General features: G+C 47.1%; 1 protein-coding gene across 5 annotated transcripts in view; it reads left to right on the forward strand.

The window, feature by feature from the left end:
- The window catches only part of TEX26 (testis expressed 26), a 188,925-nt gene that overhangs the window by 87,739 nt on the left and 83,930 nt on the right, over positions 1-17,256 (forward strand). For 4 of the 5 annotated variants that reach the window (XM_067016800.1, XM_067016801.1, XM_067016802.1 and 1 more), the window contains one exon: positions 8,824-9,621. The gene's annotated coding sequence lies outside the window, so the exon portion shown is untranslated. Of the gene's footprint in view, positions 1-8,823; positions 9,622-12,764; positions 12,784-17,256 lie in introns of those variants that run through there. The other variant, XM_067016803.1, reaches the window with a different exon arrangement.

Genomic DNA, 17,256 nt, shown 5'->3' on the forward strand with positions numbered 1-17,256 from the left:
AGATAAAATCTGAACTCTGCTGTGTGACCCACAAAACACTCCAGGATGAGGACCCCGCTTCTTTTTCCAGATTTATCTCTTCCTGGCTCTTTCACAGCCCCAAGCCCTGCCACGTTCTGAAGCAGACGGGCTTCTAACAGGCATCCTCATCTCTCATGGCTCCATGCATTTGTGTGGCTGTGTTCACTGCCTGAACACAGTGCCCTTCTGGGCCTTCACTAAGCATGTCTCCTCAGGGAAGCCTTTCTCTCTACTTGGAGCCACGCATCCCCAAAGCAGTCCATGCGTAGTTCAAATATCGGGGTTATAGCTCTGAGTCAGAATGTCCTGTCCTTGATCTGTCTCTGTCCCCAGACTGCGAAACCCTAGAGGACTGAAATAGAGCTCTTATTTCTGAGTCGCTAGTAGACATGGATGGATGGATGGATGGATGGATGGATGGATGGATGCTGGCTCTTTCATCAGATCTTGAATTCTCGGGATTTTGTTTTTAGTTTAAAATTAGTTAAGCGTTAGAAATGCTTAAAAACTGTCTATAAGACATTAACTTCTCCATCATGGAGGAGATGGCTGAACGAGGGCGCTCAGGTAACTACTTGTGAGCACGTGTACACATCAACCGCACATGATGGCTGTGTGGCTGGAAAGTTGAATATAAGAAAAATTTGTATAAATGGCACTAATTTGCCCATTGACCAAATATCCTTTCATACACGCTTATTTTCTTGTCATGCTGTTCGATTAGCAGTAGCTCACGCTGTAACTTTAAGTTCCTTAATACTCATCTTTCCCTGCCAGCCACTGTCAGATATGTCATTTGGCTGCAAATGATTGATTTCTGTTTGGCAGAATTCTGAGGAGAACCCTGTCGGAACATGAGAGACTTTCCACAATACATAAGCATCTCTCAGTGCCTCTTGTTTTCTAGTGTTGTCACCGTCCAGTTTGGGTTGGCTTTAGGGTCTCCATTTTTTTTATCTTGAGAAACGCTGGAACATGCAGACCATATGTGTTTGACCAGAAGTGGATTCCGTCCCCACCTCCTGTTGTTTTAGTGAGGCCTAGGAGGCAGTTCCCTGACGATGACTGAAGACTGACTTCTTACCACCTGTAACCTTTTGCTGACAGAACCAGAAGATGCAAACTTCCCCCCAGGTGTCCCTTCTTCACCAAGGCCATTCCTCCACAAAGTACAGACTAAGCTGTATGGAAAATGAAACAAAAACAAAAGCACATTTTCTCAGAGGTATCTGGATATGAGCATTACTCCAAGCCTGGAATAAGCATAATGTAAGCAGAGTTTTAAATGAGTGGGAAAGTCCCAGGTAGGCATCTTATCTAACTAGTGGCCACCCCAGTAGAAGCAGAAGCCTCTCTGCCACGTCCCTGAGAAGCAGACATTCCAAAGTGGCTCAACCCTTCCAGGAAAAGGGAGCCCCTACCTCACAAGGCAGCCCTTAAAGATAGGGATTATTTCCAAATATTAGAACATAGTCCCTTAGGTGATTCCAAAGAGGCGTTCCACGCTTCCAGGAAACAGAGCAGGCTGGATTCTTGCATCTGCTTTTATTCTCTCCTAAATAACACTCATCTAAACAACAGGAAAGGGATTTTTTTTCTCTTGAAGGCACAGCCCCACAAGCATGGGGTGAATGAGAGGAAACAGCAACAATAAAATTTGGAAGTTGGAAAAGCAGATAAACAAATGGTAAGTGACTTAGGGACTTAGGAAACCCCAAAAAACTAAATCCTTGGATCAGCTGTGGGAAAAGCTGAGTCAACATGTTTCATAAAGCAGAACCCACATCCTCACCACCCCCCAGGCCCAAGAACTGACAGCACTGCCTCCTGGATTGCTGACAGCCGTACTTTCCCCTTCTAGGCAGGAAACAACAACACAATGCCTTTATTCTCTTTGGAGAGAAGAGATGAAATCCATTAAATACGAAGATGCCACTACAGAGGAAAATCCAGAGAAAAAAAGAATTCTTGGATATTAAAATTGTGATTTTAAAAATTTAACTTAATAGAATGGTTGGAAGATAATATTCTCCCAGAAAGTAGAATAAAAAGACCAAAAAATGTGAAATAAAAGAGAAAACATAAGAAAACCATAGGACCAATCTGGGAAGTAGAATATCCAAATACTAAACATACAAATAGAGAAAAGAGAGGGCAGAAAATAATCCAATAAATAGTTTGAGAATAGTTTCCAAAATATTGAGAGCAAAGAGAAGATTCTAGAAACATCCAGAGGAGGAAAAAATCAGTTCACCAAGCATAGGATCAGGACTCAGTAATGGATTTGAACTCCACCACGGCAGCCCTGGGAGCTAGAAAGCAATGGAGCAATCCCTTCAAAAATATAAAAGGAAAATTGTCTCCAGTGTTGAATTCTATACCCAGATAAACTATTATTGAAATTTGGGGGTAGAATAAAGTCATTTTCAAAGATGCAAAGTTTCAAAAATGCACTTCCCATTTATGTATCCTTCTCAGGAAACCACTGAAGGATTTTCTCTATAAAATGAGGGTGGGGGGCAACTGAAAAAAAGAAGAACCAGGATACAAGAAAACAGGAGATGCAAATGGAAGAAGGAGAAGCAGAGGAGCGAATAGCACTCTCTGGATGATGCTGAAGGAAGGACCTGAAGGGCAGCAGAATATGTCACCCCAAAATATGCCTTTGGGGGCTTCCCTGGTGGCGCAGTGGTCGAGAGTCCGCCTGCCGATGCGGGGGACGCGGGTTCGTGCCCCGGTCCGGGAGGATCCCACGTGCCGCGGAGCGGCTGGGCCCGTGAGCCGTGGCCGCTGAGCCTGCGCGTCCGGAGCCTGTGCTCCGCAACGGGAGAGGCCGCAACAGTGAGAGGCCCACATACCGCAAAAATATATATATATATATAATAATGCCCTTTGCCATAAGGATTTTATCAGGCTGATTATTTTTAAGAAACAGCAGACACAGGAGAAGCTCTGAAAGCCAAGTAGAAGTTACCCTTTTGTAAGAGCATTTTACATTTATAAGGGAAATCTTCACTTGTAGGGGTATCTCCTTCTCTGTACTGGGAAGGGGAGGATGACTCTGAAACCCTAGAAATACTCATCAGGAGAAAGCAATGATCTAAATCTACGTAATGACCTTACCCTTGTTTACTGTTCTTTGCCTGATAATCTCCCATAACTGGCTCCTCCACCCACATCTTCTTTCGTCTTTAGCTGAAGACAGTATTTAAGGTGACGGCTTGGGCCATTTGGGGGATTTACTGTTTTTCTGGGTATCTCCCATGTATACGGGAGGTGTACGTGTTATTAAATTTGTCTGGTTTTCTTCTGTTAATCTGCCTTTTATTGTGGTAGGGAGAGCGGGTCTCAGCTAAGAACCTAGATGGATCTAGGAAAAATTATTTTTCCTCCCCCTCAGACCCAAGATGGCAACTGTGTACCAGGCATAGGGGGGGCCAGGGCCCTTCAGAAGGCAAAACCATTGGAATGAACATCTGGTGGAGCCGACTATCTTGAGAGGAGATTGACATGGTTGGTAACTACGAACGCTAAGTACTCAGAAGTCTAAGCAAATGAAAGTCCAGAGTCAAAAGATCATACCCCCAACTGAAAAACCAGGAAGAAGCAGTGCAAACATGCTATTTAGAGACATGGAGTAGATACCAAATAATCATCTAAAAGAAGGAAACGTGGAGGCTTTCGGGGATAGAAATGAAGAAAGGGGTCCAGCTTCTTGCAGAACTGTTTGACTCTTCAAGCAACTGCATATAACTTAGATAAAAATAAAAATAAATTAAAAAAAAAAGGAAAAGAAAAACAAGCAAAACTTGCAAAAAAAAAATTCCAGATTTTCAACTATTTGAAGATGACTATTAAGTTTTTCCTTCTCCCAGGGAAACTGTTCTAGTTTTCTTAACTGTCCTTCACCCGACCTCATTTCAAGGTATCTTGTCATCCTGGCTTCTCTTCTGGACAATGTCCCAAGTGCTCAGAACTGAGTACCACAGGGTACCACACAGCCCACCAATGCTTGACCCACTGGCATATTACAATACCTCCCACTTTAAAGCAATGCATTCCTCATCCTTTCCTTATAAATTGATGCTCTGAACCTAAATCCAGGGCTTTCATTCTTGCTGAACTTCATTTCATTGATTTTTTTTCATCCTTATTGTACTTGGTTAAAATAAGTTTAAATACTGATAATACCATCCAGTAGATTAGCTCTGTCTCTCTCTCAGCTTTGGGTCGTCAATAAATTTAACAGTATTTCTGTGTATTTCTCCAAGTCTTAGAAGAGATCATTGAACCAGTCACAGTGAGAACAGAGTCCTGAGTCACTAAACTTTCCCCTGGGTGGGATTCACCTGGCATCACGCACTTTGCTTTGAGCAGAGGCATTCATTCATTTGCTCGAAGATGTAATACAAGGACACTTTGGGGAGAGGAATGGAAAAGAAAAGGTACTGGTAATAAGTCTAGGAATTATTCCTTCTAAAGAGTCACAGCAAGGCAATTCACAGTACCCTTCAGTTGCATCTGGGTGAAAGGGAATGAATTTGTCCGAGTTTTGCCCTATAATGGAAAGCCCCCCCCCCACATACACACACACAAAATTGAGTGAAACAATTTCTCTGTGCATTTGCTAGAAGATAGAGTCCCATGTAGCATAAGCCTTCCACAGCCATGGAGCCAGGAGGCCGTGCCCTTGTGAGGCATGGAAAGGTACCACACTTCACCGCCTCTCAGGGGACCCTGGATGGGGGCAGCAGATTTGAGGTTCTAGTTGCAATGACAGCCTCCTCCAGTCTCTGCTTCTTTGGTGATTCATGCTGGTGCTTGGATAAGTGTTAGATTACTTTCTGACAAGCTGTAAGATGAAGTTCAAGGTGAACAATTTGTTGATGACCCAGATGTACTCAAATTCAGCCAGCCAGCACTATGCAGAACTGTTACTTGGATCTAATCAAACCAATTTCAGAGTAGATGCAAAACTGATAGAGGAAAGACTATTTAAATCTCCTCTGTAGACGCCTTCAAAAAAGAACAGCTTTTGTCATAAGTATCCCAGGAAATCTCTCTGTTTTATGCTTGGCGGAGATTAAAAAAACATAATATGATTCTTGTCTGGATTAAGAAAATATTGGTGGATAATATAGAAACTATTATCAGAATGAACTATAAATTATAATCAAGTCCTTGTTTTAAAGACTTCTGTCTCCATCAATTAATTCACGCACAAGAGACTGAATCTATGTTTCCAAGCAGTAATTCCAAGGAGTTTAAAGGTTTTTTCCTAAAGTTTTATCTCTTGAGATATGAATGCATGTTTCAAGTCAGTTACTTTGATTACTATTACCATCACCATCTCCTTAATCTAAGTCTGTAAACTTGGCCAGTTTTTCTCTTCTGCCCCATTTTCTGTCATGAAAATTCCTTCCCAGAGATTAAGTGTATCCCGAGAAAGGTAACACAGACGATGTATGGTATTATGAAGAGGTTAATGGGAGTGGGTCAGAAAAGTTTTCCTTTGAGGGAAGTTTAAACAAGAGAAGGTTAATTGACAGAAAAAGCGAATTGAAGGATTCTCCAAGTACCACAAAGAAATATGCAGGCTGAGGAGAAGTTCTTGTTATTTGCTTTGTTGTTGCAGAAGAGACACTTCAGAAAGTTAACAATAGAAGACTTTTTAAGCTGCTTCTCGAAAACTGCTTTTTAAAGAGAGACGTTCCAATAACCAGTGAGGTCAGATTCATTGGGGTTTTGTTATGGAAGGCAAGTGAATCTAAACCATAACATAAATCTTAAAAAGACAATAGCGCAGGCAAAGTGGAGATTGTCTGGTAGTCAGGATTGGTTTCTGAAGTGCCTGTAATCTGAAAACAGACACAAAATGAGTAACAGGTCTTGGGAGTTCTGAAGTTTGGGGATTGAAATCTACTCGGTCGATAACTGTCTGACTCTTTGGCTTAGGTGGGTAGAGGATAAGGAGGCTTGGATGGAAAGTTCGAGAAAACTCAGTAGTAAAGAGCTTCTTCAGGCAAAGATGGATGAAAAGGTGTGTCCAAGTCATGGGGCACCCCGACAGAAGTTCATGTGGAGAGAAAGTGAGTCCTCACAGAGACTCTCCCTCACCCCTCGACAATGCGTGACAGTCCAGTGAGGGTTATAAGCAAACCGAGAGGAGTGCCCAGTGATTACCAATTTATAGGGTCTCTTATTGTTCTGATAGGGCCACTCTTTGCAAAAGATTCTCAAAAAATAACTTTTGAGTCTTTCGAAATTTACAAACGTAATACTTGAAAAGTAGTCAGAAGGAATGAAAACATACACTGCGATGCTAGCAATTTAAAAAGTGCAGAGAGAATTTTATTATGACATAACTAATAATTTAAAAACATTACCAGGGGAAAAGCAAACAGTATTGGGGCTGCTTTGGGAAAGCCAATGCACTTCTATAATTGCTGGCAGTATGTACAGAAACATCTTGCCTACAGGCTTCAGTGATACATAGATCACCATTCCAGGTTCATCTACTCTAATATTTTCAAAGTCATCTCAATGAATGCCCCCCAGCTTTAAATAGTTCCATAATTCTGTGATTTGTTAAACCGTGAGAATATCAATTGTTGAGTATTGTGTACAGTTATCCATTCAGAATGCTTCAAAGGGGACTTCCCTGGTGGCGCAGTGGTTAAGAATCCGTCTGTCAACACAGGGAACACGGGTTCGAGCCCTGGTCCAGGAAGATCCCACGTGCCGCGGAGCAACTAAGCCCGTGCGCCACAATGACTGAGCCTGCGCTCTGGAGCCCATGCTCCGCAACAAGAAAAGCCACCGCAATGAGAAGCCCGCGCACCGCAACGAGTAGCCCCTGCTGGCTGCAACTAGCCCACGCGCAGCCACGAAGACCCAATGCGGCAAAATTAATTCATTAATTCATTAAAAATTAAAAAAAAGAATACCACTCCCACAGTAGAAAGGAAATGTGAATTAAGAAAGCTAGATACAGAAAGAAAACGGTAATGTGACTGAATAAGCACACATAAAATTGCCATGTAATACCATGTGTTTCTCGAAGGTGGTTGGAACCAGATTCTTTCCTTCAATTTGTTTGAAGTACAATTTACCTATCATAAAATTCACCCATTTTAAGTGTACAACTAATGGGTTTTGATAAGTTTACTGAGTTGTGCCATTATCACCCTAATCTAGTTTAAGAACATTTCCATCACCCCAATAAAATCGCTCTTAACTATATACAGTTATTTCCAATTCCTACTTCCAGCCCCAGGAAGCCACTAATCCCCTCTCTGTATCTATAGGTTTGCCGCCTTTGGCCATTTTCTGTAACTAAGATCATACGATAGATGATCTTTTGTGCCTGGCTTCTTCCACTTCGCAAAGCGGAGCTATGCTTTTGTAGAGTGCGGACATTATTTCCCACTGAATTGTCCGTCCCCAGACCCTGCTTTCTCGGCCAGCCCAGCATCTTCTCTTGCTTTTCTCAGTCCTCTGTGCCTTGGAAAGTGGAAGGAGCCATACTGAGATCCAGAGCCAGTGCTGACCGAGGGGTGACCACACGCGGAGGGGTCGAGGGAGGAGAAAACGAAGCCAGGTGGGCTGGACCGAAACGGCGCCCAGCAGCGAAGAGCCGTCTGTTGGGTAGAATTCCCCAGGGGCCTCTGTCCTTTCTCGCCCTGCACCTCAGAGGGTATGTTCAGGGCCTTCCCGGGAGGTCAGCCTTGGGAGCTGCCTCTGGAGAGCCTGTTCCCATGGAGAAAAGACAGAGGACAGTTCTGGGTTCAGTGGGTTGCTCTGGCCACTGGCTCTTGGTGCCCGGGCCACACCCAGCTCCAGGCACCCACCCTCCCTCCTCCGGAGCCTCTGGTCTGTGGTTTCTGCACTCCCTGCCGCTTACGGTTATCTTCCTCTCCGCCTCTAAACTGAGCATAATGCCTGGAGGGTCTAAGTGAGAAGGAATCACCCTTTGTGACTAACACGGCGCCCTTTCAACACTGCTGTGGCTTTATCCCACTTTTACATCCTCTTTTTTGGCCTCGCCACGGGGCATGTGGGATCTCAGCGGATCCTAATTCCCCGACCAGGGATCGAACCCGCGCTCCCTGCAGTGGAAGCGCTGGAGTCTTAACCACTGGACCGCCGGGGGGGGGGGCGTCCTCCGTCCTCCATCCTCATATTTTTACTAAGGGCTTCTGCAGGGAGAGAAGGAGGCCTGAGAGAACTCCTCAAATTCCACCCAGTCTGCTCCCTTGCCCCCAAGACCGGCCCTGAACCCCACACAGGGTCCTGACCAAAGCTCTGCTTCCCTAATCGCAGCACATCTGCTTCAGAGCCCGGTGCGCCATTTCCAAAGCCAGGGGAAAAGAGGCCACTACCCTTCCCAGTACCACACTCAGCATAGCTTCCACCTGAAATCTGATTTACAGTGACGTATACGCTGTTTTCTCTGTGAAACCTCTGTGGCTACGCAGGCAGCATTCTGATTTTCTCAGAAATATCCAAACGAGGTCGTAGAAACTTCCGCACGGTCTATCAGACAGGACACGCAGGAGTTGCTTGTCCTGGTATCAGCCTGGAGTTGGTGTAAAGGGAAGCGAGCCCCCCGCGCTCTGGACCCCCCACGCCGCCCCACACAAGTGTGGTTTTGTAAAGACGCACCTGTCCTGTGAACAGGGGGCTCCTTTCTCCCTCTTGAAATGTGTATCGAAAGAACGTCTTGGATACTGTTCCAAACTCTCACTTGACCTGCTGTGTGATCTTCGTGTTAATTAGCTTTTTTCTTTTCTTCATTTCTAGATGAACTACTACGATTCTATCAAAGCCGTCGTTTCAAGCTCCACGCATGAGCCCCCTGCTCTAGTCACAGGTGCTGCTTACGCTTCTAAGTTTGCCATGTTCTCTCTTTGTGTGTCAGGTCCTTGGCTGTCTCCCACCTTCAGAATTTCTGCATTGCAACAGGCATCCCACACTTTGGTAATAATCCCCAGTGCAGCTCAAAATGGGACAGCCTCCCACTGCTGAGTTCTATAAGCTTCGCTTTAGGCTGAGGGGGAGGCGGGGGGAGGCAGGGCGGGCCTATCACAGCCTTGGCACAGGCCGAGAGCTCAATCAATATTCGTGGAGTTGAAATAAGAGCAAAGTCCGCTTCAAGCGATCTCAGGCTGTACCCGCTGAGCAGCCCGATGGTGCCCCATGATGTTAAATATACAGTGATAGCGACATAAAACAGTGGTCTTGGGCCTTTGTATTAAGTGGGATTTAGGAATTTTTAAGGCTTCAAAAGGCATGCTGGATGTAACAACTGTCAGCGATGGCAGCAGGAAGACCCAGAAACTGAAGACGTTTGGATTTTCTGGAAGCTGGACTTGGATCAAGTGAATTCAGAGAAAAGAGACCCCAGGTCCCAGTTCAGCCCGCCCTTTTACAGCCCCAAACGCACAGCAGTCTGGGCGCGGACTTGACCAAGCAGGTCTTGGGTCTTTGGAGCAGGGAATGTGACAAGTCTGTGCTCTTCACACGCGAGCCATTTTGTCTGGACCAGACAGAAGCTGTACGTCCCGGCACTGGATGAACTCCAAGAGGTCGGAGATTCAGGTTAGAACCGGGAACCAATCCCTTTACATTGGGTCATCCCCTGGTTACCAGCTCATGGTCTGAAGTAGATGCAACCTCTGTCTGACCCCGGGGCATTCTAACTAGAGCACCTAGTGCCAGGAATGGTACCAAGCTCCTTCCACGTATTCTTTTATTTAATCTCCATAACTGCCATGAGTAAACAAAAGCAGAGTAAGTAGCTTGTCCTCAGGTGTTGTTCAGGCCTTTTTTTTTTTTTTTTTTCCTGTATTGAAAGAAACCCAAACTCAAATTGACAGAAGCAAAGAGGACAATTTTTTTTGGATGTCTTCTATAACACGAGAAGGACAGGAAAGCAGCTTGGTGTCCCCCAAGATGGCAACGAACCCAGCCTCGTACGGCCTCGCCGCCAACAGACTCTGGCTGGTACTCAGCCAGCCCTGGGAAGGTTCTCACTGGCCGGTTTGGCTCATCTTTGGGACCATGGTGATCCGTCTGACGGAGGGAGGGCAGGGGCAAAAAACAACCTGGCAGCGCCCATTCAAACCCCATGGTTAGTGTGCGGCAAGGGGTGCTCTCCAGAAGTGGGAACGGGAGGAGGGGGATTACTGATGACAAAAAGTGAAGAATGGCTACTGCCCTGAGCCAGGCAACGTGGAAACGGAAAAGCCAAGAGCCTGAACCCAGGGCTGCCTCCAAAGCCTGTGCTTGGAATCCTTAGAACCACAACGAGGGCATCACCTGGGAGTGTGTCAGAAATGCAGAGACTCAGCCACCCCTGGAACTACTGAATCTGTCTGCCTTTGGAAGGAGCTGAGGGTGACTTGTGTCCATGTCAAGTCCCAGGGGCATTCTTTAATCACGATAATACTATTCTTTTGCTAATTTTTTCCCTATCTTTTCTATATTAGTCTATTTTTTTAATTAAGTTTTTTTTAATTGAAGTATAGTTGATGTACAACGTTGTGTTAATTTCTGCTGTCCAGCAAAGTGATTCGGTTGTACATACGTATACATTCTTTTTTATATTCTTTTCTATCATGGTTTAGGACCTTGTTGTTTATCCATGCTATACATAATAGCTTACATCTGCTAAACCCAATCTCCCACTCCATCCCTCCCCAACCCCCTCCATCTTGGTAACCACAAGTCTGTCCTTTCTGTCTGAGTCTGTTTCTGTTTTGTAGATAGGTTCATTTGTGTCATATTTTAGCTTTCACATATGAGTGATATCATATGGTATTTGTCTTTCTCTTTCTGACTTACTCCACTTAGTAGGATCATCTCTAGTTGCATGCATGTTGCTGCAAATGGCATTATTTCATTCTTTTTTATGGCTGAGTAATATTCCATTGTGTATGTATGTGTATATATCCACACCAGACCTTCTTTATCCAATCATTCGTCAGTGGACATTTAGGTTGTTTCCATGTCTTGGCTATTTTAATAGTGCTGTTATGAACATAGGGGAGCCTGTATCTTTTCAAATTATAGTTTTGTCCAGATATGTGCCCAGGAGTGGGACTGCTGGATCATATGGTAGCTCTGTTTTTAGTTTTCTGAGGAAGCTCCGTACTGCTTTCCACAGTGGCCGCACCAACTTACTACATTCCCACCAACAGTGTAGGCGGGTTCCCTCTTCTCCACACCCTCTCCAGCATTGGTTATTTGTAGACTTTTTAATAGTCTATTTTTATCATTGTTTTGTAATAACTTGCCACTTGAAGATCTTCTTCTTAACTCTTCACACTTACTTTATTAAACTTCATCCTTATTTTGTGAAGCTCTTGAGAGCATGTTGAAAAGCCCCAGCCAATAATTCAACACCACCACTATCATATTTAATTTTCAAGTTGATACTGGTGACGATTCCTTACCTGTGTCCGGCACGTGCTAATTTATAAAGCATTTTCACATTTCTCAGCGGTTCTGCGTCGTGGCCGCCCTTAGGGATCTTCTGGGGAACTTCATACAATCTGATCACTACCTGGGTCTTGCCCTCAGAGATTCTGACTTAATTGGTCTGCGAAAAAGCCTGGGCATGAGGGCTTGTAAAAGCTCTCCCAGGGATTGTAGTATGTGGCCAAGATTAAAAGTACTGTTCAAGGGGTGTGGCCCAGGTATTTGTATTTTTTTAGACATTTCCCAGTGACTTGAACTTGCAGCCACAGTTGAGAGCCACTCACATATATTCATTATTTGATCTTCACGGTAGCAGGTGAGGTATGCACGTGTGCACTCCCACTTTACAGGTGAGGACGTGTTAAGTCTAGAGAAGTTTGCCCATCAGGTCACTTAGCTGGAAGATGTGGAACTGGGACTCGGCTCCGGTTTTTCTGACCCAACGCCTGTATTCTACCTGCCATCCCCTAGACTTGGGTTGGTAAAGCCCTATCCCCCAGGCCCTGGGGCTTGTTTGAGGCCAGCCTCATTTCAAAAGGAGATTCTGACCCTTGAGCAGAATAAACCTCTGAACCGTCATCATTCACCCTAGGGTGGTGAGAAAGGAGCCGGTAGAGTTTGCCTTGAACTTCTTTGTGATCTCTGGGTGGGGTCCCTGCGCATCTGGGTGGCAGAAGTTAGCAGCAGCAGCCTGAGAAAAGAACAAGTGAGGAGGCCAGACACAGACACGCATGTCCACTACCCAGCCCGGCCCAGCAGACAGGAGGAGTGGGAGTCTGGGAAGACAGGGCTTGTGTGTTCCTCACCCAGAGGGTAGTTCGGACCTGGGTCTCTTCCCACGCGAGATCTTGTCCAGGTATTTCATCTGCTGGGATGATCTTTACCTTTTTCTCTTGGCCCTCCTAACCGCCCTCACCTTTTCTCACTCTTCCTCCCAGCTCCAACCCCAGCCCCACTCTTGGATGTTAAGGGCCTGATTCCACCAAACGGGGCATTTGTAGTGAATAAGATATTTAACGCCATCTTCGGCAACTCAGAAGTCAGCCACCCACGTCGCGACAGCCATTTCTTTTATGAAGCCTTTTAGCTGAGCTGTGCCCGAGCATTTCTGAGCTTTGGGAAAGCTGAAATCTTAGGGTTTTTTTCCTCCTTTCCTTTAGAATCTTGTTCCAGTGGCCGCTGAACATCGTGGAAAATCAGTAATGAGTCGTGTCCAAGATCTCAGCCACCTCTGAAACACCACCTTGCTTCTTTCTTGACAGGAATCTGACAGAGGCCCCGTCCACCTCTGATTCATAGCTTTAGAACTCACATTTATCTTTCAAGGAAACCTTCTTTTATCAATTTCTGATGCACTGACATTTAAATCACCAAAACGTTAGAAAGAGATGTGCTGTGAGTATGAAGTTTCTTGGGAATTTTCATTAGACTCTCCCGGAACTAGAGAATTGTGGTTTTCTAGAACGGTAATGGATAGGAATCCTAAGAAACTGAAAGTCAGCACTCAGAGACTGGAGACGCTCAGAATTCCGTGTTTGTTGTGACAGAACAGAAATCAATGAATCCGGAAGGAGGGTCTCTGGGTTCTAGCCCTGGCTCTGCCACCCTCAGAGCCGTGACCTCAGGCCTCAGTTTCCTCTCCAGTTCAATATGGAAGTTGGACGCAAGGGTGTGTCCAGCTCAGATGCACAGACCCTCATTCTGCTGTGAGGCCCCTGTCCACCCCCTCCTCCTTCTCACATCACAGAAAGCACGGGACACTGCAGTTGCTGACAGCTCTGAGCCACTGTGAAGTTTCTCTAGGGACCTAGATATGCTGTAGAAAGAATCACTCCACCCAACCCCCTGTCGTCATCGCCGTATTGGTAGTTTCTCTGTGTTGGGTGCTTATGATGTACCCGGCATCGTACCGAGATGAGAATACGGGGGAGCCTTTGGAGCAAAACTCCTGGAAGAATTGCCTCTACTTGCGCTTTCCTATGCCTGCCCTCCCAGCCTGTCGAATACACACTGGAACCTGGTTTTGTCCCCTGCCATGCCACCAACATCCCTCTTATAAGGGCCACCAGTGCCCCTCGTGCGGCTAAATCAGTGACCTATCCCCAACCCGCCTGCTCTCTTAACACTTGAAGCCGCAGGTCGCTTGGCTTCCTTCCTGCACTTCTCTCGCTCGGCTTGAGGACTCCAGCCACTCTGGGTTTCCCTTTCGGCCTGCTTGTCACCTCCTTCTCTGAGTCCCTCACTTGCTCCTCCGCATGACGTAATGTCCAGGACGTAATGTTGGAGCCCCCAGAGCTCAGTCCTCGGTCCTCTTCTCTCCCACATCCGCACCGCTCGCTTGATGATGTTGTCCGTTCCCAGACGCACATCTCCAGTCTGGCTCCCGCCCTGAGCTTCAGTCTGGTATTTCCAGCTGCCCTGGATCTATCTCTCGAGGACTTCTCCAACCTGGGTATCTCCCAGACAGCAAAATGAAACCCAAACCTGAATCCGGATCTTCTCCCTCACACCGTCTTGCCCACCTCAGCTGGCTCTAAGTCCACCCTTCCAGGTGCTCTGCCCAGAATCCAGTGGTCACCCTAGACTCCTCTTTCTTGCAACCTCTTCTGACCTGTTGGCCCTGCCTTCGTAATACACCTGGAATCTGGCCTCTTCTCTCCAGCCCCACTGCTACCATCGAGCGAGAACCATAGCTTCCCTTCCCTGGATCACTGCAAGGGCCTCGCTGCTCTCTCTGCTTCCATCCTGCCCCTGTAGTCTATTCTCTACGCATCAACCAGAGATACGCTGTAAAACGAAAAGTCAGATCTGTCCAAATCCTCCAGGGCCTTTTGTGTCAGCCCGACCCTTACGTCTCTGACTTGTCCTCTACTTCCTTCTCTCTGTGCCAGTCACACAATTTCCTTGGATACGTTTAGGATCTTTTCACTGTTTCGTCCCTGTTCCTGGAAGGTTCTCCCTGCAAATGTCTGCCTCGTTCACTCCCGCAGCCCCTTGAAGTCTTTGTTCAAATGTCATTTCTCAGTGAGGCTTCCTTGTCCACTTTATTATATATTGGAACAGCCCAGCCCCTGCCATGGGCAATCCCTATTTCTCTTACCTTGCTCTGCCCTTGTTTAAATCCATGCACCTAATATACACCTTCTAACATAATACCGAACTCTTCTATTCTGCTTGTTGCTTGTGATCCGCCTTCCCTCATCAGAAGGCAAGGCCCTCGAAAGCAGCGGTTTTGTCTGTTTTGTTCGCTGTTTTGCCCCACACACTTAGACTAGCACGTGGCACATAAATTGGTGCTCGATAAACATTTATTGAGTGGGTTCCTTTAGGAAGTCAGAATTCATGACAAATCCATGTGTCTCCCAAAGCAGTGCTCTGAAGCATTTCACACCAGGAGAGCTGAGATTCTGTAACGACAAGCTCTCCAAGCGTTTCTTCCCGTGCCCTCTCCTCCGGTCTCCCCGTCCGCCCCCCCCCCCCCCCCGCCGACACATCCCCACTGCGTCCCACACCTGTGTCACGCTCAGCCGGGTGTGTATTGTTTTCCCTCACACGTCTCCCCACGCACTCACACCCTCCACCTTGTGCTTTAGCCCCAGCTCCCCCAGGCCTGAGTGGTCACCAGAGACCAGACCCTGTCAGGAGAAAAGGTAGATGGCTCATTCCATCCCACAACCCCCTGAAAATTACTTCCAGTCTCCACTTCTGGTCGGTCCCCTTCCACAGCCCCTTAGGGACCCCCCCTTTATACTCCTGGACTTCAAAACTCAGCTTCAGATCAGCCAGCTATTCCCAAACGGGATCATCTCCAGCAAGAGGGAAAAACCACAACAGAAGAGACCAAGAATGGCACAGAGCCTCTGCGGCCTAGGAGGGGCTTTCAGGTGCATTTGTTTACTTGCAGTGATGGAAGGCAGGACTTTCTTGCTTATTCTGGTTATTCATGAACATGAAAGGGGACATGCCTTGGTCAAGGTCATAGACCAGGCTGGGCCTCGAATGTCCTCTCTCCTGCAAACCTGAGCAGGGTCCCATTGTGTGACAGGATATCTGTGGGCTCCTAGCACACTGAGGAAATGGTTGGAGTGGAGGCAATGAAATATAGGCAGAGGTGAACAGGAGAGGCCCCAAGGTCATCTCAGAACAGGAAGAGTAAAGGTCTGAGCTCTGGGGAGACACTCTCACCTCAGGGCTAACCCCCTGGGATGCTCTGAGCCCATGACTGTGGATGTGGCCTCTGGGTCAGCCCTGAAGCTGCAGTGGCTTGTCAGAATTCACCCTCCACCAGGACCCCAGAACCTGAAGACTTAGCTGCTAGTTAGCGTTCTGGGATGTGAACCCGCCTTGAATCTGCTCTAGGTTTCCATGGTGATTGCTTAAACTTTTCATCATCCAGTCTTTCAGACCTTGGGGGAGAGCAATGCGCTCTGGTTTCCATGACAACCACTTAAACATGTATCTCTGTCTGGCTCCGTCGGTAAAGAACTGCCAGAGATCATGCAAATGAACTGGCTGCTCTCCCTTCGCTTAAAAAAATAAAAATAAAGTGACACACCTGCTTAGACGTTTCAGATCTCTGCTCCTAACGAGAGGGGTGAAAGTGTCAAGCTGGTGTTTGTGAAGGGTTTGCTGCATCGCTTTGACATTTCAAGTGCCCACCCAGATACACAGGCTCCTGTTGCCATCTGAAGTAATTATCTACACTCAGCACTTGCCCTCCTCTCCCGTCTGCCTGGCAGATGAAAGAGCTGCAAGTTCAAGGCTGTTTACCTTCCCGCTGCACGCTCCAGGGGGAAGGAAGGACAGGGCCAGAGCCACTAGCCGAGCCAGCCCTTGGCCCCTGTGGGGAGGGGCCACGGAGAGCGGAGTCCTCCCCTCAACTCAGTGTCCATCAACCGGCCGGGGTGGCTCCGGACTCGGGTGACAGCCCCAAATAACGTGGAAGTCACAGACCCCAGTCGTTCGGAAATGACTCTGCTTCTCTGTTGGAATCCATGGGAGGGAGAACAGCCACGTGACTCTGAAGAAAAGCTCACAAGGGGAAAGATGAGGGCTCGTTCCCGCACCCCAGACACCTGCCCAGTCCTCCCAACACACCCTAAACCAGAGGCCCTGAGAGGCAGTCACGGGCCCAGCTGCCACAGACAGGTGTAAAGCATGTTCTGAAGCTGGGTACCGACATGTACGATTGTGGCGGTTTCCAGTGAAAGCTAGAGATTTCCCACTTCTCCGGGAAAATCGGCAGGCCTACCTCAGTCCTACCTCGCATGGGTCCGCTGGGCGGCAGTAGCTCCGCCCTCGGGAGGTGAAGCCTCCACCCGCTTTGACTGAACTTTTCCGAGTACCACATTCTTCTCCCAGAGGCCCGGAAAAGGGTCGAGCTTATAATTTGTTATAACAGGCACAAGACACGGACCAAACCAATGATCCTTCGGCCAATTGCCGAAGTCACAAACGATGGAAGAGGATTCTTATTTGGGGGTAGAGGAACGGAGAGGGGGTGAAGACGAATGTTCTTCCACCTGCTTCCTCCAGGGTCCTTTAGGCACCTTCCAGGCTGAGGTCGGAGGGGGAAAGCCAGACGGGCGGACGGGAGATGCGCTTGGTAAAGGGTATGATCCTCTTCGGGTGACACTGTTACCAGCTCGGGTCCTTGGACTCTTTAATCAATAGATATTTATAAGAGGCCCAATGAGGAATTCAGGCCAGGCTTTATTGGCACTGCAGGAAGGGAGCGAAAGCAAGTAACAGATG

Source organism: Kogia breviceps, chromosome 16 (genome assembly GCF_026419965.1).
Source record: "Kogia breviceps isolate mKogBre1 chromosome 16, mKogBre1 haplotype 1, whole genome shotgun sequence".
Classification (NCBI taxonomy): Eukaryota; Metazoa; Chordata; class Mammalia; order Artiodactyla; family Physeteridae; genus Kogia; species Kogia breviceps.